Here is a 24,134-nt window from a genome sequence, read left to right as displayed (position 1 = left end):
GGTAAACAGAGGGTAATTCACTTGCTCAAATCTATAAAGAGTGTAAGCAGAAGAGGCAGACTTCGAATAAAGAAAGATAGGCTGGCTTCAGGCCCCATGCAGGTAACCAACCATTCAACAGTGGTCCCCATCCAGCTCTTTGTATTTTGTAGCCTGAACTGAGAAAAACTGAGACTGAATGGGTGTGAAATGTGACTTTCCCCCAGGAGTTTCCCTGAAAACTGCTCCCTATATCTTTATGGCACTGTACTCTCTTGCCATGGGTCATTCCTTCACCTGAGCCTGATTTGACTTGTGTTTTTATCTCAGAATCCTCTGAGATAAAATTTGAACTAAAGGGCTGCCTGAAATCTTTTCTATTTAGTAGTGATTTTTCACTCTCTGTATAGATTCTGTGTGAAAAAAAAACTGACTTGTTTTTACTATTTATAGTATCTTTATACTTGTTATTTTATTATAATTAGGAATTATGAGGATTGACACTAATTTCCTATATAATTTTTTTTTGTTTTTGATATGGCTAATCTCTGATAAAAATCTCATGAAACAGGCAAGGAATCCTAATGTTTACCACCTTGACCCAGTCCACTTTAATGCCAACCAGTGTTTTTAGAGTAACCACCGTACCCTAAATACACCATTGAATTCTAGGAACATAAAGAAAAATAAGACACAAACCCTGCCCTTAGGAGCAGTTCACAGAGTAGTGGGGAAGGTCAAATTACATACAAATCATTAATTTTTGTAGTGTATGAATGAAGTGGTAAAGGAGACAATGCTCAGGGAAGTCAGGCTAAAAAGGACACTGCCCAATCTGGAGGTTTCAGGAGGTTTTCTGGAAGGGTGATGATGCCTGCATTGAATCCCAAAGAACAAAAGATTATATGAACCAGGTGAAACTCATGGGGAGTTTCAGTTTGGGGGAACAATATGAACAACAGCCAAGAGGTATGACCCAACACAGTGTAGGCAGGGAATTGCAGTGTGTAAAATGTGTGTGGGCAGGTGAAGGGAATGGACTGGAGAGGCTTAGCCTGAGCAAGGGGCTGTCAACTACCTACCTTTCAGCACCCTTTCTTTCTTTTTTTTTTTTTTTAAGATTTATTTATTTATGATAGAGAGAGAGAGAGAGAGAGAGAGGCAGGCAGAGACACAGGAGGAGGGAGAAGCAGGCTCCATGCCGGGAGCCCGACGTGGGATTCCATCCCGGGACTCCAGGATCGCACCCTGAGCCAAAGGCAGGCGCTGAACCGCTGAGCCACCCAGGGATCCCCTGTGCACCCTTCCTTTCAATAGCCTTTTTGGTTTACCATCAGATTCCTCATACTCCTGACAACCTCCCAACCCAGCGGGATGCCTCCCCACCTACCCCCAGCCAAAAATTATGTGTTCTCACCCTTCCTCTCTGCTAGAGAATAGACAAATTAGTTTGTGCTCTTATAATGATCCTTAGTGACTTGCTCCATCCTTTATAAACACTTTTGAGCAACTACTTTATTACAGAGACTGTGCTAAGTACACACACACACACATAAAATCTCACTGGATCTTATACAGTATTTTATAATAGAAAGTATTATGCCTTCCACAGATAAGAAAAAAAAATAACTGAGACAAATAGAGGTTAAGCAAGCTTTATTTAGTGCATATTTAATAAGTAGTAAATTTGAAATTCAAACCCAGGTCTTTATGTTCTTATAGCCCTTTTTATTTTAATATTGCCTTTCTGATGGATTCATTTTCTCAACCATATATATCTCATTTTACTGTTGATAAGCAAAGCCACTGTGAATGTATTTCTGCCAAATAAAATAATTAGTATTTTGATTCTATTTTTTACTCCCAAAGAAATGACCCTAACGGTAACTTTTTTTTTTTTTTTTGGTATACAGGTAAATCAGTTGGGGTGACATAATGGAACAAGGTAGCCTGTCAGTCAATCCTGTTCTAACCTGGCAGAACTAGAGTGGTATAGGAAGTGAGCCTGGTTAGCAAAGATATGGATTCCAATCCTGGCCCTGCCACTTACAAGCTGAGACATAGAAGCACTTCATTCTCAGAATTTCTAGACAATGAGAATGAAACTTTTCATCATGCTTTGTGTGACGCTCACAGGATCGTTGTGAGCATAATACAGAGTATGTTCCACTGTCCTTGGTTCATGAGATGTGAGTTTCCTGTACCCTAATCATAGGGTCATCTCAGTTCATGTCCCCCAATATATAGTTCTGGTGACATAATATGAGGTTTCATGACATCATTCTTCAGGAAAGGTACTGAAATGGAAATATTTGACTTTGGGAATCTGGCCTCAATTTGAAGTAAATCATTGCTGCGTCCTGGGGGCCCATGGTCTTCTAAAGTCCCATTATATTCTTATTCTTAGATAGTTGGTTTTGAAGTTTCTGTGACAATGCTTTTTCAGAAGTCAGACTTTCTTCAGAGTTTAAAGGCAATTGGTGTTAGCCACTTTTCCCATTGCTCTTGAGGTTTTGGCAGTGCATTTATATTTCTTCATGAGAAAAACTTTATTTATTTTATTTTATTTTATTTTATTTTATTTTATTTTATTTTTACTATTTTGATTCTAAACTTGGCCCAGATGGATCCATTTTACTTAGTATTTAGAAACTAAATGATGAATCACTGTGGTAAATTTTATACCATAACATGATATGAAGCCCTCTTTGGTAAGGTAAGTGTGTGCTCACATTGTTCACTTACATTCAGCCAAAAAAAAAAAAAAGAAAAAGAAAAAAAGGAAAGAATCACAGCATCCCTTCTGTGTACAAGTTTGCTGCCTGGCCTTGTTCTCAGGCTTCACAACTACACACTGCTGATGGTAGAAGCATGACTCTCCCTCTACTGAGTTAAAATGGCATGGCCAAAATGCAAACTTATAGCACTGTTTTCTCTAATTCATGTGGCTTTTTTAGTGGGAGACAGAGACCATGACATAGCAAACAAAGATTTGTCAATGACCTTGCTTACTCTTCTTAAACAAACAATAACTGAAAAACAAAGTGTGGTAATCCTAATGAAGCTCCAGAAAAGGTAAAGATAATTACAATCAGCATTTGTTAAACAAGTCCCAGTCATGTGTGAAACAATATACTGTGTGTATTGCACATTAGTGTTTTCTAGAATAAAGCTCCCCAACCCCAGAATTTCTGATGCAGTAGATCTGGTGTGAGGCCAGAGAGTTTGCTTTCTAACAAGCTTCCAGGTAATAATGATGCATATCAATGAATATGCTGGTGACATAGGGATCACATGTTGATAACCATAAACCTGCATATTCTCAACTAACAACAACTATGCGAATTCAATATTATTTATTTTATTTTTTACAATTTTATTTGAGAGAGATAAGAGAGAGCACATGCAAGTTGGGGGAGGGGTAGAGGGAAAGGGAGAGAGACAAGCAGACTCTGCACTGAGCATAGAGCTTGATTGATATGGGCCTCAGTCTCATGACCTGAGATCATGAGCCACCCAGGCACCTCATGAATTAGATATTATTATTATTCTCTGTTTTAAAGGTGAGAAAACGTAAGTGCGGAGAGGTTTAGTGATTTGTCTAAGATTGCACAGGTCATAAGAGATGCAGGTGGGATTCAAACCCAAGTCTAAACACATGCTTTTTTCCACAATAACATGACTGGCAAGCTTTCAAGAGGATATATTAAGTGGGTGATTATTCCTCCTTCCTGTTTGCCCCATACTAAGACTTCTGCTCTGTGGACTCAAACTCTAGGGCATCACCTGCCCACCTGAGCATAAGGTAATAACACTGCTCTTGCCAGAGACTTGCTATTGGTTGGGTTATTAAGCATACTTTCCACTCTCTGTTCATAAATTCCACAGTAGTCTCTGAGAAGACTCTAAAATGTTCTCCCACTTTCTCTCTATGTGACTGAAAGATATACACTTTTACCTCACCGGAGCCAGTGTCCAATCAGGAGATCAGCTGCCATTCCTTAAACAACAGCATTGGTGTGAAATGGGAGGGGTCGTGGTTAACTAAGGAATGGGAAAGATGTTGGGATATAAATTGGCTAGAATTTCAGTGTATGGTCACCATATAATATTACCATAAAGAGAAAAGCAAAATCAAACCAGCTAAAAAACTTTCTTCAATTTTAAATGGCATGGGTGAAACAAGGGAGGTAACAGAGTAGTTTAATATCAACATGTATGTCCTCTGTGGTAGGCAGAGTAGTGACCTCCAAACATGGTAACATTCCATTTCCTGGAACCTCTGAGTATGTTACCTTACATGGCAAAAGCGACTTTGTGGGTGTGATTATGTTCAGGATCTTGAGAAGAGACTATCCTGAATTATTGGAGGGAAACCAAGGTAATCACAGGGTTTGTTATAAGAGGAAGGCAGGTGTATCAGAGTCAGAGAGAGACTGAAGATGTTACTCTGGAAGACCTGGAGCTCAACTAAATGATTGTATTCTGACCATCACATTCCCTAAAAGATATCTTGGCTTAGGCAGGGAGAGAGGAGATAACGGTCTTCTCCATGCAAAATTCTGGTGAGGTTCCATGACATTCCATGGGGGTTTACTTTGGTCATATGTATCACACGCACACTCACACACATCCTACCAGAAATCGCTGAGAGCAGGAACATTTTCTTATTTATCCTTAGGTTGGGTAGAAGCTCAGTACATGGCTATTGTGGTAATATAGGAGGTAAAAAGGAGATCTAGCCGTACTGATCCCTCTTACTTACGCTACTCAAAGGATAAAAGATTCCCATTATTCTACATCATCCATCTCAACCATTCTTTATGCCATGTCTGTTCATTTCACTCTGGCCCCCACCAGTGTCTTGGTCAGAAACTGAAGACAGCGAGGTCCACTTGACCCTCTGGTGGGAGTCAGGCACTCCAGAGAGTATGTTCGACTCAGGCAGACACATTATGATACTGAGGGAAAAGGCACAGTAGGAGCATCTGAAGGAAATAAGAGGGTATTTGAATTCAGGGTGAACAGTGCCTGGTGCTCTGAAGGACTACCCAGCCATGGGGTACAGCCAAGTGTGCAGCCCGTTGCTGAAAAATGGACCAGGACAGAAGTTTCTCTGCCACACACAGATTTAGTGCCTTCTAGGACAGCAAAATGAGAACCAAATATCCTAGCCCAAGTAGACCAGCAAGCACTTTCCCGTTTGTTGGGTTAACTAATAAAAATATAAATAAGAAAAAATTGATCTCAGCATCCACTCATAACAGAAGTTCAACTTTAGGACTCCTTTTAATCTCAAAGATATTGGAAATGTCTGATGATACTTGAGAAAAACCGAGCAAATTGGCTTCAGAGAAGAACTTACAAAGACACATTAGCAGAATGCTAATATGTTGAACTGGAGCTAAGCAGATACAGACTTCTGATGTCTTGCCCGTCTTTTTCACCTTCAAACTCCAAATCCCTGCATCAAAGCACATGTTATCTAATTTCCCCTTGGACATTTCCAGAGGCTTTCATTTAATTGTATTCACTGTGCAGACACTGCTTTGTGACTGCATCTCCAGGGAGGACAGTGCCAGACAGAGAGCAAGTCGCGAGCTGAAAGGAGCAGACAGCCTTTCACTCCAGGGCATTTCTAACCATCCTCAGTGGTGCCAGTGAAGAACCGGGCTCTATGTGTCAACTGTTTCCGGACCTTCCCCTTTCTTCCTTTCCTTGCCCCAGCAACCCTCCACGCCCACCCCGAGCAGCAGTGGCTTGATCCTTCTTCTGGCCACTAGGTGGCAGGCGGGGTTCTCTGGGCAGCTGGGGGAGGTGGGGCGGGGGCGGGGTGGGGGGAGAAGTGGGGAGCATTTCCCTGAGCTTGCGCGGTAACAATGCGGGACCGTCACCCTGGGCTTGTACAGGCAGCTGGATGCAAGCAGCTGGAGGCGAACTGTTGTAGAAAGCCGCGCGAGCAGTAGATGTGCAGTTTCCCAGATGTACTAACTGAAGAATATTCCTAACACAAACTTGTTGGTTTTCCCCTCATCATTGATAGCACATTTCCATACCTATACAGACGGTGCATATAAAAGCTGGGGGAAAAATCAGCATTACTTCCTACATAGTGATGGCTAAATTTTAAAAACAGACATACTATTGTCATACGCTGTAGAGGAGTCTTACCTAAATATTTTCCTGCCACACACTTTGTCACCAGAATTGCCTTTTTAATTGAGTTGATCATGCTTCCACTGTCTATTCTTCAGGAATTAAACCAACTTCTATCAAGACCTTTGATTTATTGGGGATGCAACAAGTGCCCATGCATACTATTATTTAATCCAATTCATTTCTTTTTTTAAAATTGTAATTCTAGTATAATTAATATACAGTGCTATGTAAGTTATAAGTGTACAAGATATTGATTCAGCAATTCTGTACATTACTCAGATAAGTATACTCTTAATCGTCTTCACCTATTTCACCCATTCCCCCACCCACCCCCTATCTGGTAATCACTGTTTTTTTCTCTATAGTTAAGAGTTGGGGGGGGGGGGGTTGGTTGCTCGTTTGTCTCTTTTTGTTTACTTGTTTTATTAAATTCCACGTGAATGAAATCATATGGTCTTTGCCTTTCTCTGACTTATTTCACTTAGCATTAAGACTTCTAGATCCATCCATGTTGTTGCAAATGGCAAGATTTCATTCTTTTTTGTGGTTGAATAATATTCCACCATGAATGAGATAGATAGATAGATAGATAGATAGATAGATAGATAGATAGATAGATAGATAATAGATAGATAGATGATAGATAGATCACATCTTCTTTATCCATGGACACTTGGGTTGCTTCCATATCTTGGCTATTGTCATAGTGCTGTAATAAACGGTGGGGTGCATATATTTTTTTGAATTACTGTTTTTGAATTCTTTGAGTAAATACTCAGTAGTGAAATAAGTGGATCATATGGTAGTTCTATTTTTACGTTTTTGAGGAACCTCCATACTTTTTTCCACAGTGGCTGTACCAGTTTGCATTCCCACCAACAGTGCATAAGGGTTCCTTTTTCTCCACATTCACCCAACATTTGTATGAAAATGTGTTGTTGATTGTAGCCATTCTGACAGTTGTGAGGTGATATCTCATTGTGGTTTTGATTTGCATTTCCCTGATGATGAATGGTGTTGAGCATCTTTTCATGTGTCTGTTAGCCATCTATATGTCATTTTTGGAGAAATGTCTGTTCATAGCTTCTGCCCATTTTTAATTGTATTATTTAGGGGCTTTCTGGTGCTGAGTTGTATAAATTCTTCATATATTTTGGATACTAGCCCCTTAGTGGATATGTCCTTTGCCCATTATCCCAATGAAGACACCAAACATTAGAAAGACAAAGACACTTGCCCAAAGTGGTAAGGGGCTAAACCAGGGTTTGAACACCACTATTGCAGTTAAGAAACTTTAGACCTAAAATGTAAGGCTCTCTCTAAAACTGGACCTTCTGACTGAGAAGCCAGTCTGCCCTGTCACATGCTAGGTCACACCATTTCCAGAGGGCATCAAAGCATGATGAAGGGGTAGGTAGCCTTTTACTTCAATAAAAGTTAATGAGTCAGAGTCTGCACCATTTTGTACCAGAGTGCTCAGTGCAAGTAAGATGAGGCTTGGGGCTGCCAGAGGGAGGCAGATGAGAAAGGACACTGAGTATGGGGTCAGGCAGTCACTACTACTAGATTTAAAATCAAGCTTTTAGACCCTCCAGGCAAAAGTTTAAACAGGCTGAAACTACAGAAGAGAAGGTGGAGTGTAAGACGTGAAATGAGGATGATCAGAATGCTGATGTAGATGCTAACGGCTAACTGTTCCTGAGCATTTATACTGTGTCAGGCATTATTATCAGTGCCTCAGAAACTTTCATCAGATCTTAAGACAACCCCATGAGGTAGGTAACATTTTATGAATGAGAGAATCAAGGCACAGTGAGGCAAAACAAATTGCCCAAGGACAGATATCTAGAAAGGGTTCTAATCCCAGGAGCTTGGCTTTAGAGTTCACAACTAGAAATTGTAAATGCTAATACTATATTTGAAAGGGTACAAAGAATTTGTAGGAATCAATTAAAGGTCAGGATCAAAAGAAGACATTGGTAAAAGTGTCATCTTTGCTGTATTTTAATTTAGGTTGGATACCATCCTGTTTAACCCCCTTGCCCAATGAAATTATTACCCATTGCCCCATTTTCTTTTATTAACCCTTTCCCTTAGTACTATCTCTTTCTGTGAGACTTAAAGCCACTGTCCAGAGTATTCTGCTGAGTTATGATCTAGTTAAGGTCCAAAGTCAGTGCAGTTTGGTCATCAAAGCAAGTATGCACAAGAAAGACATTTCAGGGGTTTGTTGTTGTTGTTGTTGTTGTTGTTGTTGTTGTTGTTGTTTTGGCTGAAATATCCACATAATGCAGATAGCACTTACTGAAATTAAATTAGCACAAGGAATAGGATATGTTTCCTAACAGAATCAGACTAAGTACATGGTTACATTTTTACCAGTTATGATTTTTTATGATTTATTTTTATTTCCTTTCTTGAAATGAAGACTATTTGTAAAGTTATCAATTTAAAAATATGTGAAATGGTGGAAAATACTTTTTAAAAGTGGTCAGGTTGGGCACCTGGGTGGCTCAGTTGATTAACCTCTGACTCTTGATTTCAGCTCAGGTCATCATCTCAGGGTCCTGAGATTGAGCCCTGTGTGGAGCTCCACACTCAGTACAGAGTCTGTTTGAGATTCTGCTTATCTTCTCCCCATCCTCATGCTCATGCTCTCTCTCTAAAATAAATGAAGTCTTTTTTTTTTTTTAAGTGGTCAGGTATGGTTGAAGTCCACCAAACATTTCTTAAGCACCAATTTCATGCAAATATTTAAGTCAATTTTTAGAATTCAGTGTTTTTGACATCCTGAATAATTATAACATACAAGACAGGATATCAGAGGAAAATATTATTTTGACCAAGAAATTTAAAAATTACCTCATCATCACTTCTCTAGACATTATCATTGAAAGCTTTTCCTATTTTTACATTTTCTCTCTGGATAAAAGTTACACCTTCAACCTCATTGCCCAAACCTGTGTCAGTCTTGACTCTTCACTTTCCTTGATGCTTCACGTCCAATCAATCATATTCTCAACTTACATTACCTTATCTTTTGCATTCTCACTGATACTGCCATGGATCAGAACTCCATAACCTATTGTCTGAACGACTGACACAAGGTCCTAAATCTCTATTATTGATACACCAACCTGTCCCAACCAGTGCCAGAGCCATCTTCCTAAACATTGAATTTGATCACATTACCCAACCTTCAAATAGTAAGAATACAATCCTTAAAATATAAAAATCTAAAACTCTTTTACATGGCTCACAAAGCCCTTAAGGACCTGACCCTTCAAGACTTGACCTTCTCAACCTGAGGTCCAGCCACCAATCTACTCCACCAATTCCCCAGCAGCCCTTCCACCGGTGCTTCTCCAAACACATACCACATATCCCAGCAGTACCAAACTGCATATAGTTCCCCAAACATACCATGCCTCAGCTATTTCTTTGTTTGGTATGCCCCAGCCTGTGTATGTTCTATTCTTTTTTGCCTCTACTAATACCTGTATTTATCTTCCTTCTACCTAGAAAACACCTTCTTACCCTCCAATTCCTAATGCAAATAATATACCTCTTCATAAATTGCATTTCCATTGGACCTACTGAGTCCTTTCATGTAGAATCCCTCAAATTGTATTATATTTGTTTTTCTCTGCTAGACTATAAGTTTCTTTTTAAAAAATATTTTATTTATTCATGAGAGACACATAGGGAGAGGCAGAGACATAAGCAGAGGGAGAAGCAGGCTCCCTGCAGGTAATCTGATACAGGACTTGATCCCAGAACCCAGGGACCATGACCCAAGCCAAAGGCAGACACTCAACCACTGAGCCACCCACGTGCCCCTAGACTGTAAGTTTCTTGTAGGCATTGCTTTCTATGTTTCTATCATCAGCAACTAACACAGTGACTGTGTTAAAAGGTTCTCCAATAAATATGTGAGTGAATGACTAGTAAAGACTCACTTTTCTAGCTTCTGGCAAAGATCTAGTCCCTTCCATAATGGTGAATCAGTACTCAACGGTAGTTCATTTTCCAAGAGAATAAGTCAACTTGTCAAGTCTTGCTCTACCACTGCTTGTTAATATACTATTTAAATATATTTCTGTCTCTCACTGGGATGTAGAGGTAAATGCTAAGATGATTTAGATGTGATTGGTTGTAGTGTAATGAACGATATGTTTCAGGTATTTGATTTGGGGGAAGAGAAAAGTTTTGAAATGATTAATTAAATGGTTTGGCTCTGCAATAATTGAAAGTATATTTGTGGAACTATAAAAGACTATGTCTGGATGATTTTGATGAATTGCATCTAAAACATTCCCTTTGTATAATGAATTGATATTCTTGAATGCTGTGATTACAGTGAATTTTAATTGCATGTGATGTTAGTGATTTCATTTGTTACGACTTGAATTTGATTAAAATATTCTCAATTAATTGATATAAATTGGGTGGGGGGTATACTAAGCATTTTCAAAATTTTATTTTCAGAAACGTTCCTTTTATTTGCATTAGCCCTTCTTGGAACTGAACTAGCTACACCATATCTGGGACATGCAAGTCAGATCTCTTTCAACACATAACATTTCATACTAAAAGAAAGTAAGCCTTAGGCATAATTCTGTGAGTTAATGATTCTCTTTCCTCAAACTCCATTCCCTTGGTAAAGATAAAATTGTTAAGGAAGAAGTAAACAGTGGAAAGATAAGAATATCCTTTTATCTAGTCTTGGTTAAAATAATTTTTCCACCTTTCTTGAGCCATTTGGCCACGGATGATTCTAGCATTCCTCCCAAATTCCCCCAACACATACACACACAAAAAAAAGAGAACAAGTATTTCTCAAGCTCCTTCAGTGTGCTCTGTGCTATTACATATGTCATTTAAGTTGTACAACCTTGGAAAGTAAACATACACTAATTTTTATATCTGAAGAAACAGAGACTCAGAGAGATGAAATAATTTTTTCCAAGACTGTACACTTAGCCTATGATTGAGCTGACTTAAATCCATGACTGCCAGGCTACTCCTCATATTCTTCATACTGTGCCTTATTATATCCTCCATTACTCTTTAGCTGAAAAAAAAAATATTCCTGTTGGTTTGAAAAGGGGGGGATCAGTTATCAATGTCAACTCTCAGGGATTTACTAAAGACATTTACATAGGAGGTAGCATTGAAAAGAAAGATAAGTAGAAGTGTTCAAGTTGCTTAGGTAAGGGAAGACATTCCAGCATGAGATAACAGCAGGCACAAAGGTACAGAGTTTAGGGCTACTTGGGGCCACTTCCTCTTCTAGCTGCAAATGTTCTCTAAGATCGACCCATGGTCCTTGGCTCCTTTCTCCTTGTGTTCTTTTCTTTGGAGAACCCAGCCATCATGGCACTTTCATTTATCAAGTGTTTTCCTTAAGCTCTAGTTGTTAGTCTTCAAATGATAAGTGGATGGTACTATCTTCATACCTGGCATCATCTCAACCTCAACACATCCAAAACTCACTCTTTTATATCAAATAAATTCTTCTGTAGTAGTTTCATTATCTCTTTTTGTTAGATGTAACAAATGCTACTTCCCAGCCTCAAAATGTTAGCCATGTTTAATTTTTACTTATCCTCAACTTAAACATATTTAATCAGATATTGGATGCTATTGAGATAATAGATGCTATTTTTAAAATATTTTCAAACTAATACATAATGCATTTTATATACATCACCCTATTGAAAATCAAGCAAAGTTACATGAGTTATATGAGGACTAGGATTATATTTCAATGCCCTGACATTATTAACCGAGTACATCTAGCAAGTATTAATTGAGTGTGCTGTGTACCAGGAACTTCTCTAAGCTTTGAGGATAAAGTGGTGAATAAAAATTTCAGCCCTCACAGAATTTCAATTATATTCGAAGAGAATGACACCAAAAAATAAACAATACATAATTCCAGATATTAAACAAATACATCAGATAATTCCAGATAGGTATACTTGCTATAAAGAAAGGTGAAGCGAGGTAAGGAACTACAGTGAGCTTTGGCAAGTTATTTTAGATAGTTTTAGATATCTAAAACATGAATAGCCTCTCTGAATAAGCTGAACAGAGAGCAAAATGAAGTGAGAAAATAAGATGCATAAAGATCTGGGAGGTGGAGACTAAGTGTTTCAGGCAGAGGGAATAGCAGATAAAAAGATCTTGAGGCAGGAACCATATTGTCTTGTGGTTGGAGTAAAAAAAGAAGGGGGGAGAACAGAGAAAAAATGCAGACAGGCACTTGAGGATCAGACTAGGTGAGGTGCAAATTTTGTTTTTTGTCCTGAATGTGATAGAAAATTTTGGAAGTTTCAAAGAATTACACAATAAGATTAATATGTTAAAGAAATCTGTCTTGTTTCTATAGATAGAATGTAGAGTGGAAAGAAGAGAAGGAAAGAAAGAAATCAGTTAGACATCCATTGTGACAGGATAAGTAAAAGAATACAGTGATTTCAAATAGAAAGTGTAATGACAGGACTTAAAGATGAGCTCTAGGTTTTTGACCTGTGTAAATGGAAGGATTGGAATTATTGTAATTCAGACTTGGGGAAGAGAGTTTTGAAGAGTAAAATCAAGTGTTCAGTTTTGGACTCATTCATACTATGTCATATAAGCTTAGAGAAGTCCAGGCTAGAGATGAAATAAAAGGACTGGGGGAGCCATCCACATTTGATTATAATAGGATGAAATGAGAAATTTGGGACCAGAGATGATAAAGTAAAAGAGAGAAAGTTTGAAGAAAAAAATACAAACTTAATTTTGGAATTGTTAAATTCAAGATTCCCAAGAAAACATCTAAGTGAACAAGTCCAGGAAGCTGCTGGAAAAACTGGCCTGAAAATCAAGAGAGTTTTGTGTTGAAGTATAATTTGGGAGAGCCAAGGGCAGAACCAGAGACTAGATAAAGAAAGCAAGTCCAAGGACTAGACAAAGAATTCCTAAAGAACAGACATTAGTCCTCCTGACACCTAGGTGCAAGTGCTAACACAAAAGGAAAAAGAATGATTCATAAATGAAGAAGTGGTCAGTAGCTCCAGAGAAGTCAAAGTAGACAGAGCTAAGGGTCATTAGTACTGGATATGGCTAAGGGCCATATGTCCTGCAAACAGTTTGGCCTTCCACAAGAAGAAATTTAGGCCCCAGACACTTTGAGGATGTTCTTTGTCTCCAGAGGCCCACACAAAGACAAAAATCATTGTTCATTCATCAGGTATAACACTTCGATTAGCCAGCTACTGGATTCCATAGAATAAATTTTGATGTTATATGTAAACTACCAAGATGCAAGTGGAATACCCATAACTGAGGATCCTGTTGGTACCAAGCACACCGAGACCCCATGGCAGCCTTCTCAAAACCTCCACTTGTGATGGGTTTCAGTTCTTGACATCCTCCTTGCTTACCGATGCCCAAGTACCATATCCTTAAACCCATTACATTATATAGCCACAAGTTTATAAGATGGGGATGTCAAGAGCCAGCAGATGAACCCTGGGAGCTGGCAGCCCAGCCCTGAACATGGTGGTCCCACCTCAGGACCAGGTTGTCAGATGCTGATCAAACTGGGTCCTGAGAAGTGTGAGATGAACAAGGCCCCCTAGAGGGCAGCAGAGCCTCACAGCAAGGGGAAGAAATACCAAGAAGGGTTCGTGGGGTGTTACACTAAAGGAGACACAAGGGGGCAATGCACACTTTTATGGTGCATGGGATCCAAATTAAACTTAGTGAATTGAAGTCAGTAGAGGTAGGAGGATCTCAGTTGTATACCAGACAACAAAAACAAGTTGGCTAGATAGAGTTGGGCGGAAGTCAGTCACAAGAAAGCAAGGTTCTCTGCTCAGTGCATGTTTATCATCCCGACAGTAATAATAAACAGGTACTGTTTGCTGAGAACCTATTATTCATCATGTTGTCTGCTATGAACTAGATGATATTTTGGGCACTGGAGATGATAAAGATGAATATAATACTGTCCTTCCCCCTAGATAATGCCTTTCCTCAAAGCAGAGCCATAGATGTAAGCAGATAATGTCAGTAGAGAGTTGTAGGTGCTTCAAGTCTTTGTCAGGGGTACTGCAGGGGCACAGAAACGGACATAGTTATTATCTAAGAGCAGACAGGAAAGGCCTCAAAGGTGGGATAACATGATACTATGGGTCCTGGTTGTATGTGTGTTTTTTCTTTCCCTTGTGATTTCTCTAGATCTCCAGAAATAATCTTTTTTTTTTTTTTCTCCTTCATTTATTCTTTCAATCAACACATTTCTTTTATTAAAGCCTGCCAGGTTCCAGTCACTGATGTGGGCACAGGGATACAGATGTGGCCCTGACATGGCAATAACAAGCAGGCAGTGAGCTTGCTTCCTTTGGTTTTCCTCTTCTTGCCCTCTCTGAACCTTTACTCCAGGGATAGAGAAAGCTAAGCCATTCAGTCTGATAGGTCCTATGTGAGAAGAAGAGTCATAGAAAAATAACATCATTATTTTGACTCAGTTGATTAAGAATCTGACTCTTGATTTCAGCTCAGGTCATGATCTCAGGGTAATTAGATCAAGCCCCAGGTCCAGCTCTGCACTCTGAGGAGAGTCTGCTGGAGATTATCTCTGTCCCTCTGTCCCTTCTCTTTCTCTCTCTCTAAAATAAATAAACAAAATCTAAAAAAAGAAAATAACATCATGTCTTTTCACCTACGTGTTCAACAACCCATGACAGCACACTGTGCCTCTCAGACCAGGTTAAATTAGAATTCCATCATGACATTTGCCATTTTAGTTCTATGATCAGTCGGTCTGCAGCCACATGTGGTGTTATCATCACCATGGATTTAGTGTTCTCTGATTGTTTACAATGTCCATGTTTGTGATCCCCATCAGGATTATAAACTCTTTGAGGTCAGAGGCTGTGAAATGTGTTTTCTTAATGTCAACTACAGAACCAATCACTATGATGAGAATAAGACACATGATATGTGTCTGAGTATATTATTTATAAGAAGTACCACCTACTATGGAATTCCAATATCAACATTCATCAGCTGTGTGAACTACAGTTCTCTTTTGGATAAAGTCATCATTATCCCTCCCCAGTGTTGTAAAGATGCTTGAGACAATATAGAAAAACTCCTAACACAGTGCCTGGCACTTATGTTTGCCTCTTATCCTTCTCTCCCTATCTTTGGCTTCTCCTTGCTTTTTTTCTAAATTGAGTTTTCTTTTCCCTTTTAGTCATCCCTTTGCTAATTTTGGTTCTAGAATTCTAGAGTACAAGCTTTAGAGTTCAACAGCTCAGATATGTTCCTTTCAGCAAGTCACTTAACCATTTTGTGGCTCAATTTCTTTATCTTTTATCTTTTTATGAGGATGATGATGTAACCTACCTCGTAATGTCTTTGTGAAATTAAATGCTAAAATCCTCATGTAAAACATCAACACTATGAGTCAAGTAACCTTGCTCCTGTTATTCAAAGAGAAAATTTAATAAAAGTTATATAAGTTACCCAAAGTCATACAGCTAGTAAGTGGTAATGCTAGGAACCGAACTCATGTTGGCTAACTCCAAAGCCAGTACACTTCATTACCTTGATTTACTACCTATCTTGAGCAAACTAAAACCCAATCTGTTTACGAAAATTTGGAGAACTACTGTATATCTACCTATATGTGTGTGTTTTTGTATGATTAGAGATATGTGTGCATTTCTGTGTGCATATATGCATCCATATATGAGTTTATATGCACATATATAGTATATGTGATCCATATAGCTGCACACACTAGTTTATCACACTCTGCCATAATAAACCCCTGTAATTCTAGATCACCATGCAACACCTAGTTGAATACTTAGTATATAATGAGTACTTAAGAAAAACAAGTAAATTTACTAAAGAAAAGACCTTTGAAGCAACATCTTCATATAATGTTTCTTTAGGTATCTCTCATTATGAAATTAGAAAAATATCACTTTCTATTTATTGTGACAGATATTGAATAATGTGGAATCTGCCCAGAAATGGCAAAATTAGTAAATCCATCTGCTGTAGTTATATGTGATTTTAATAAACCATGAGACATTACCTTAAAATCAAGAGAAGTATAATTGCATTTATTTAAATGATACTATTAAAACAATGAAACAAAGACTAAAAGGGAGGTAGAAAGGCAGTCCTTTGTCACAGACTTGTGATTTTAGTATATTCTGACCAGTGCACTAGAGGAGAGATGATTTTTGTGAAGCTCACATTGAGTCAGGGCACAACTCAGCAACCCAGGACTTCACACAAAGGCTCTCCTCTCTCTGGGGGTCATCACCACTTTCAGGTAGCTGTCACTGTCACAGGAAGCATGAACTCCCTCATTCCTCAGTCCTTCACATACATGCAGGGACCAGGAACATGGCCATCTCCCTCTGTCACCACTACCTCCTTCTGGTTCTGTCAAAAACCCTGAGTTTTAAACCTGAGAGGAGGGGGAACTAAGATTCTTGGCAATCCTTGGAGACACTTCTTATTTGTCCCTCAGCAGTCAAGAGAAGCAGAAGTAGAGAAAAGGAAAAGTTTTTTGTGTGGCCGTGGGGCTGGAGCAACAAAGGTGAAGGAAGAGGACAGAAGAAGAAGGGTGCCCAACAGAACTGTTGTGATCAGATTCAGCAAATGGCAGCATGTGTACAACAGAAGAGAAAGGCAGTTTAGATGGAGCTAGGTTTGGATCAATACTATCTCCTTGCCTTTGATAAACGTTCTTACTTTTACCATTTCTGGTAAATGGTAAAAGCTGAAGCCATGCAAAAAAGCGTTTGCCGGCTGCTGCTATATGCCAAGCCCTGCCCGTGCTAGGTGATTGCAAGAGGTACACACATGCCCTTGCTCCGGTGAAGTTTACAGTTTAGGGATAAAATAGTAAGCTAGTAGGCAAACTGATATCTAATTAGAATTTGAAATAAGTGTTCTGAAAGAAGAGAGAAGGACTCTTCTAAAGACCAACAGGAGAGGAGGGCTGAGATAAAGAAAGGAAACTCTTCTACCTGCATGTCACTTTCAAATGCAGCCTACATTCCAGCAGCCTGAATTAGGGCGTGTGGGAGCACCCAGATCCTGCAAGCCAGTCTGGATGGTGATAAAAATCAAAGATTCATTAACCCACACATGTAATGGGGATCATACAGGTCCTGTCCCATTGGAGGACCCATGGCTTCATAAGTATTAGGGGACATGTGGAAAAAAACAGGACAAAATATTGTATATCAGAATTGTCTGGGGAAAACCTGCTGAGTTAGAGAAGTGATTAGAACCGGAAAAAAAATGACATGTATACAAGTACCATTAATATGCACCTGTTAAGATTAAGAATTTTATCTCTCACCTGATCCCCAAAATTTCCACTGGGGAAACATTAATTCAGGAAACATTAGTAAGTCCACTAATATAACACAGATGGTTTATGGTTTCCTTGTGGGAGAGGAGGCAAACTCTGGGAAGCAGTAGATTCAAGTATTGGGTGTGTGGGTTTTTTTTAAGATGTATTTATTTATTTCTAAGTTTTTATTATTTTTTTTATTTCTAAGTTTTTAGAAGATTGTATTTATTTATTTGAGAAAGAGAGAGAGAGCATGAGGTGGCGGGCGGTGGGGGGTAGGTACAGAAGGAGAGGGAGAAGAAGACTCCCTGCCTGGCAGAGAGCCCTATGCAGGGCTGGATCTCAGGACCCTGGGACCATGACCTAAGCCAAAGGCAGATGCTTAACAGATTGAACCACCCAGGTGTCCTGATTGATTGATTGATTTTAGAGAGAAAGAGCGAGCAAGCAGATGGGGAGGAAGGAGGGGCAGAGGGACAGAATCTCAAGCAGACTCCCTGCTGAGCACAGAAGTCCACATGGGGCTCAGTCTCACAGCAAATGAGATCATGACCTGAGTTGAAACCAAAAATCAGACACTTAACCAACTGAGCCACCCAGGTGCCCCAGTAGATTCAAGTTTTGTGAGACTTAAGGTCATACAATTTGGGGAAAGAACTCTATTAAGAGAAAGATAACAAAATGTGAATACAAAAATAGGAACAGGGCCTTGCTAGGGCTCTAAGTGAGGGTCCCTGATTCTCCAGTACTTTCAGAGGAAATCTGCTTCTGCAGAGAAGCACTGAGGTTTGGGCTTCCTACCCCAGACTGAAAAAATGAAGTTACTAAGTGCAGACTGTAACCTAGGTCAGTACCAGAGAGAAGAGAAGGGATCAGGCTTCCTATCTACTAGTGTAAAAAGAGCTAAAGGAAGATCAGAGGCAAGGACTTAAGCCAGGAGATCAGACAAAAAGATGAAAGGTTTGAAAAAATAGCACAGTTCCTGGGATGTCTTCAGAGACAGAGACAGAACCAGGCTCGAGAAATGGCCCTACTAGTGTTTGTAACCAGCATTTTAGTGAGAAACAGTATGCGTCAGAGTTAACCAATCCCATAACCTTGGGTAAATCACTTTATCTCCCTATATCCTGGCTCTTCCTCCTTTGTAAAATAGGAAGTAGTATCTAATTTATAGAGCTATTGCAGTGATCAAATCAGTAAGTTTGGTTACTCGGAATGTGTTTTGTATATTCCCAGGATCCAGTAAATATTGGCTCTTCTTTTCATTACCAAGCTTGGTCTGACTTCAAAACTTTTCTAGCTTTTTATGCTAAAAAATGTTAGGAAACATTCCTGTTGGAAAAACTACCCATCAGTTTTTAGGAATAATAAACTATTTTGTCTGAAAAACCCCTCAGTCCTAAAAGAGAAGCCAGCAACTTTTAATTAACGCTTTACCAGACTGATCCTTTTCTTCTGGAGATCTTCCTTCTGGTCAATCAACATTGTGCTCCTCCCTGAAAAGTTTTTCCTGTTGTGTAAACTTGTAAAGCACCTTAGAGTTAGTTTTAAAATCTGCATCTTCATGGACCTCTGTTGATTGTGAAACAAATAGCGTCAAAAGAAAGTACATGGTGAAAGGCAATGACTTCAGATGATTCATAGCTGAAAACAAGTTCTCATCATAAGAGGGATTAAAATACTTCCTTGGAGAATTTTCTGGAAGCTAAATGAAAGGCTTTACCTAGTCTATAACTGGACTAGTAAGGAATGAGCACATAGGGACACAGTTTTGTATTCTTTCTTTTGTTTTTAACACATTTCCATAATTTTGCTATGCTATAATTTATTAAATCATTCTCCAGTGGTTTGCTCTTGTTTTGTTTCTGCTATTTTTCTACAACACTGAAAGGAAAAATCTTTGTACAGAAGGCTTTCAGCTTATGTTGAACTATTTCTTTAGAATAAATTCCTATTTATAGAATTACTGGGCCAATATAGCTGATTCTTTACATTTTAATTGCTTATTTGCATTGCTTCCCCACCTGTCAACTTCTACCTTCCTTTTATTTTATAGAGGACAGAACAGTATCTTCTCTGGCAGCTTCTCAAATACTTTCCCAACTTATGTTCATCTCTGACATTATTTTCTCAGGCTATTAATCATGCCTATTATTATTCTTTTTTTAACCTGCAATCTGCAATCTCTGAGTGAATCAACCTGACACTGCAAGTCTGGACAAAAGCTGTTTTTTTCTGGATACAGAAACCACAAGATCTGCTGGAACAGGTAGTAAACCATCTGAATATACTTACTTGTGTACAGACACACAGAGGGCAGAAGGATGAGACTGAAATAAGGAATTACTTTGTGATTATGAACTAGATTTGGCCCCTACTCTTTCCTTCTCAAGTGAGATCTTTAAGGACTTCCCTTCTGTCTTCAGCTAGAATTCTCCCCTAAGCAATTTGACTTGAAAGATTGCCTTGGAATTTCCTTCGGTTCTCTTTGTAACACTTCAGCATTGTTGAAAAAGTCTACCATCTCACCCTGTGTGGTTCTGCTCTCGCGCAATATCCCATCCACACATCATCACTGGTTGACAGTTGTTCTCAGCTATGCCTCTTTGACCTTCAGATTTTTGTGTACTCACCTGGAGGTTAACACCGGCTAGAGGAAGGACAGCCTATTTCCATATTAGCAGGGGGGCACAGAGGGTGATCTGTTCTACTTGGCCATTGTGTAGAAATTTGACCTATGGAAAAGAAATAGCTTTATACTGTGTTCCAAGCCCAGGTGCCTTAAGTATACATTATTCCCTTTATGTATGACATTTTCAGTCCCTCAAATGGATTATCAGATTATTCAGAAAAGTTTTTTATTTTTCATGTAAAAGGACATTATGAAGCGAGGTGCTATTTAAAAGCATGATGTCTGTAGGTAAAACATGTGGTTTCTGTGATGGGCAATTATGGAGACTTAGCCAGACTGTGCAGCTTTCTGAGCCACAGGTTCTCCTGAAAGATGAAGATATTAATAACTTTGTTGAGAGAATCAAATGGCACAAGAAAACTTTTCTACAATATTGGAAATGCTATTCAAATGTATATCATAGCTTCTCTTATTTTATCACTGTCAGGATCCAAAGTTAGGATAGCCCTAAAGGTGACACAGCAAATAAATCTGGAAAATAAAATGTAATGTCGCACTCTGCCTCATATATTTTAAAATTAGATATTGTGTTTCTGATCACTAAAGATGTTACACCAGGGTAGGTGTTTGATCTGAAATATGTCTGAGGTTAGGCTGGTGTTTGAGAAGCCAACATGGGAACAAAGTTGAATGTTTCCAAAACTTTAACGAAGGTCCATACTGGTACAGGGGGAAAGGGAAATGATAACTGAAAACTAAAGGCTGAAACATTCTGTCCAAAGCCGGGAAGGCAAAGGGAAAACTAAGAAATAATATCTAGCTGCAAAAGTTGCTATAGTCAGGCTCAGACATGATGGCATCTGGAAGAGAATTCCAAAATCATCAGAGCCAAGACCACTTCAGTCTATAACTGGACTAGGTAAGGGATGAGCACATAGGGACACAGCTTCATATTCCTTCTTTTGTTTTTCTTGATACTTTCTTAGTCTATTGACAGGAAAGGTGACTGAGGAAAATCTTTGGCAAATCCTTGCAGACTGATGCCAATTCTGCAAACATGACCAAAAGCTTTATTGAAGTACTTATAAGGGCTCTGACCTGTGATGGTTCTTATTAATCAGTTTGAAAATGCAACACTAAACCCGTAGTAACTGGTTATTTTGGTTTCTCACATACCCACTTCCAGGGTATGTGTATGTTGACAGTGGGGATGGGCGCTTCCCACACCAACAAGCAATTCTCTTGGGCAGCTGAGTGTCCTATAATTCAACTCAGTTCTGGCACTATTAACTTGAAAATTCTACAGGTTCAGGGTTCAATCCTACAAAGACTGTCCTTACTCCACCACCCCTATCACCTGTGCTTCTGACCTACTGGGTGTAAACTGGAGGTTCCAACGACCCCCTTCTTGGACTTCTGAGCCAGTTGCTCTACCTATCTTTCTGACCAACTGGCTATAAACCAGAGAGTCTCATGACCCCTTTCTCAGGTTGGAGTACTTTTCTGGAGGGACTCTCAGGACTTAGAGAAACATTGTACTTACCAGAGCACAGGTTTAGTAGGTTTATTGTAGGATATAACTCAGAACATTCAGATGGAAGAGATGCATAGGGCAAGGCATGTGGAGCTTCTGTGCCCTCTCCGGGCAAGCCACCCTCCCAGCATTTCCATATGTGCACCACCCCAGAAACTTTCCAAACCTGTCCTTTTGGGGCTTTAAGGAGGCTTTATTACAATGGCATAATTGATTGCATCATCGACCACTGGTGACTGAACTCAGTCTCCAGCCACCTCCCCTCCCTGGAGGACAGTGGAGTGGGACCGGATGTTCCAACCCTCCTATCACAGGGCTGGCTCCTCAGGCAACCCGCCCCCTCCTTAAGTGCTTTGGGGGAATCACCTTATTAACATAACATGAGGCATCTTTATGACTCACAACACTTAGGAAATTCCAAGGGTTTTGGGAACTGTGATCCTGGAACAGTGAAAAAAAAAACAAATATGAAAAGAAATATATACATTTTCATATATATTTGGGTCATCTGAATAACGAAAAAAATATTTTCCTTATAAATCTTACATGGGTTAGGACTATAGTTAGCATGGCTTCCAGGAAATTAACAGTGGTTTTTGCACCATGGTCATAAAGGCCAGTTGTTTAGGTGTTCTCTAAATGTGAGTTATTGAGAAATTAATCCTTTGTTTTACCCAATCTGTCTCACTCTTTTTCTTCCTATACAAAAATCTAATTCTGTGAAGACTTACACTTTTTTATATACAATAATATGTATAAGAAGAAGCAATATTTAAAAGAAGACAAATGGTTAGACTAAAACATTTGTTAGTAACTTGCTTCTTTAGGGTCTTCATAAATACACACACATACACACAGAACTTACAAATACCCACACCTAATGCTATAAAGAGCCTTAGAAATTCTTAGACTCGGCTATGGTAGAGAAAGTAACAAAAGCAAAGTAAAAGCTAGAAGGATTTTGGCATTAGAGAATCTAAAACCTAATTCAAAGTGGCTGACATGATAAAACTCACATGAAAAGAAGTTCTGAGATGAAACAGGCTAATTCAGTCACTCAGAGATATTGTCTAAGACCTACATTCTTCTAATTTTCCATGCCACTGTTTTTTAAAATATTGGCTTACCTTCTCTCATGCTGGCAACATGGGCATAGCATTACTAAGTACCACACCAGACAGCTGTCCTAGCAAAAAGAGACCATGGTTTCCAGTGTTTTCTTTGCCAAGAGCAAAAAGAGACCATGGTTTCCAGTGTTTTCTTTGCCAAGAGAAAAGAAGAAAAGAAAAGAAAAGAAAGAAAAGAAAAGAAGAGAAAAGAGAAGAGAAGAAAAAGAAACTGTTCTTAGAAATCTCCAGAAGACCCTCTCTCATGATCATAAACAACATCCTGCCTTCTTCCCTTCCTTTTCCCACTACACTGTGAACTCTGTGAGGCGGGACCTGTGGATGATTTATCTCTGTATCTCCAGGCCAAAGACCATTGTCTAGAATAAATTGATGCTCAACTGATGTCTATTGAATAAGGTAATCCATTCCATCCACTTGGCTTGATTTAATGAGCCATTTTTATTCAAATACTAAATAGTTTTAACATCTTAAAAAAAATTAAGAGAAAGGCCTCCATCCAGAACTAATAATGATATGGCTTTTGGTGCATTTTATTTAGTATTAATTTTAAGGCAGCAAGAAAAGAAACTTGGGGGAAAATGACTATACCAAGGATAAACAAGTCTTTTGATACTAACTCACTTTTACCACTGCCTATTGAATATCAGGGACATGGATGAAGTGTCATATCCCTTCTGAAGTTTTAGAAGGGAAAAAGGCAATAAACCTTAAGAATCTTGGGCCCCAAACTCTGCTAATGGTCATTGTCTATTAAAAAGGCTTGTGACCTCGGTCAAGTCAGTTAAGTAAGTCTCAGTGTCCTCTTCCAGCAAATGAGCGTAACTGTACTCTCTTTAATTGCCCGCAGTCTTAAACTGATGGATAAATAAGATTACTTCTGTGAAAGCATGCTGGCTCTGAAAACTGTCATTCAAATATAAAGGCTCATCTTGATTCACCATGTAGCAGGCTAATGTTGGGAATCTTATAACTTATTTTAGACGAAATATCTAGTACCCTCCAGGTGTGGTGAATTGCTGGTTCTGATAAAAATGCTGTTTGAGCTACTCTCCACAATTCAGGCAGTCCAATATTCAGTGTTTAACTTCAACTTAATGGTTGCATAACTTACATCCAAGAAACATCTCTTTTTTGGCATCACCAGTCTCCAATAAAATACTCAAACATAATACCATTCAATGAAGCTTTGTTAATGAAAAGAACTATTTAAAACACACACACACACACACACACACACACACACACACAATAGAAGGGAACACATTACAATGACTAAAAGTGTGGGTTCTAAACTAGACTCCCTGTATAGAAAAATCC

General features: G+C 39.0%; 1 protein-coding gene across 5 annotated transcripts in view; it reads left to right on the top strand.

The window, feature by feature from the left end:
- Positions 1-24,134, top strand: part of GRM5 (glutamate metabotropic receptor 5) — a 511,261-nt gene that overhangs the window by 465,781 nt on the left and 21,346 nt on the right. The window lies entirely within an intron of this gene.

Source organism: Vulpes vulpes, chromosome 11, assembly GCF_048418805.1.
Source record: "Vulpes vulpes isolate BD-2025 chromosome 11, VulVul3, whole genome shotgun sequence".
In the NCBI taxonomy this organism is placed as follows: Eukaryota; Metazoa; Chordata; class Mammalia; order Carnivora; family Canidae; genus Vulpes; species Vulpes vulpes.
Note: the sequence above shows the minus strand (reverse complement) of the source record. Positions and strands in the feature narration are given on the sequence as shown.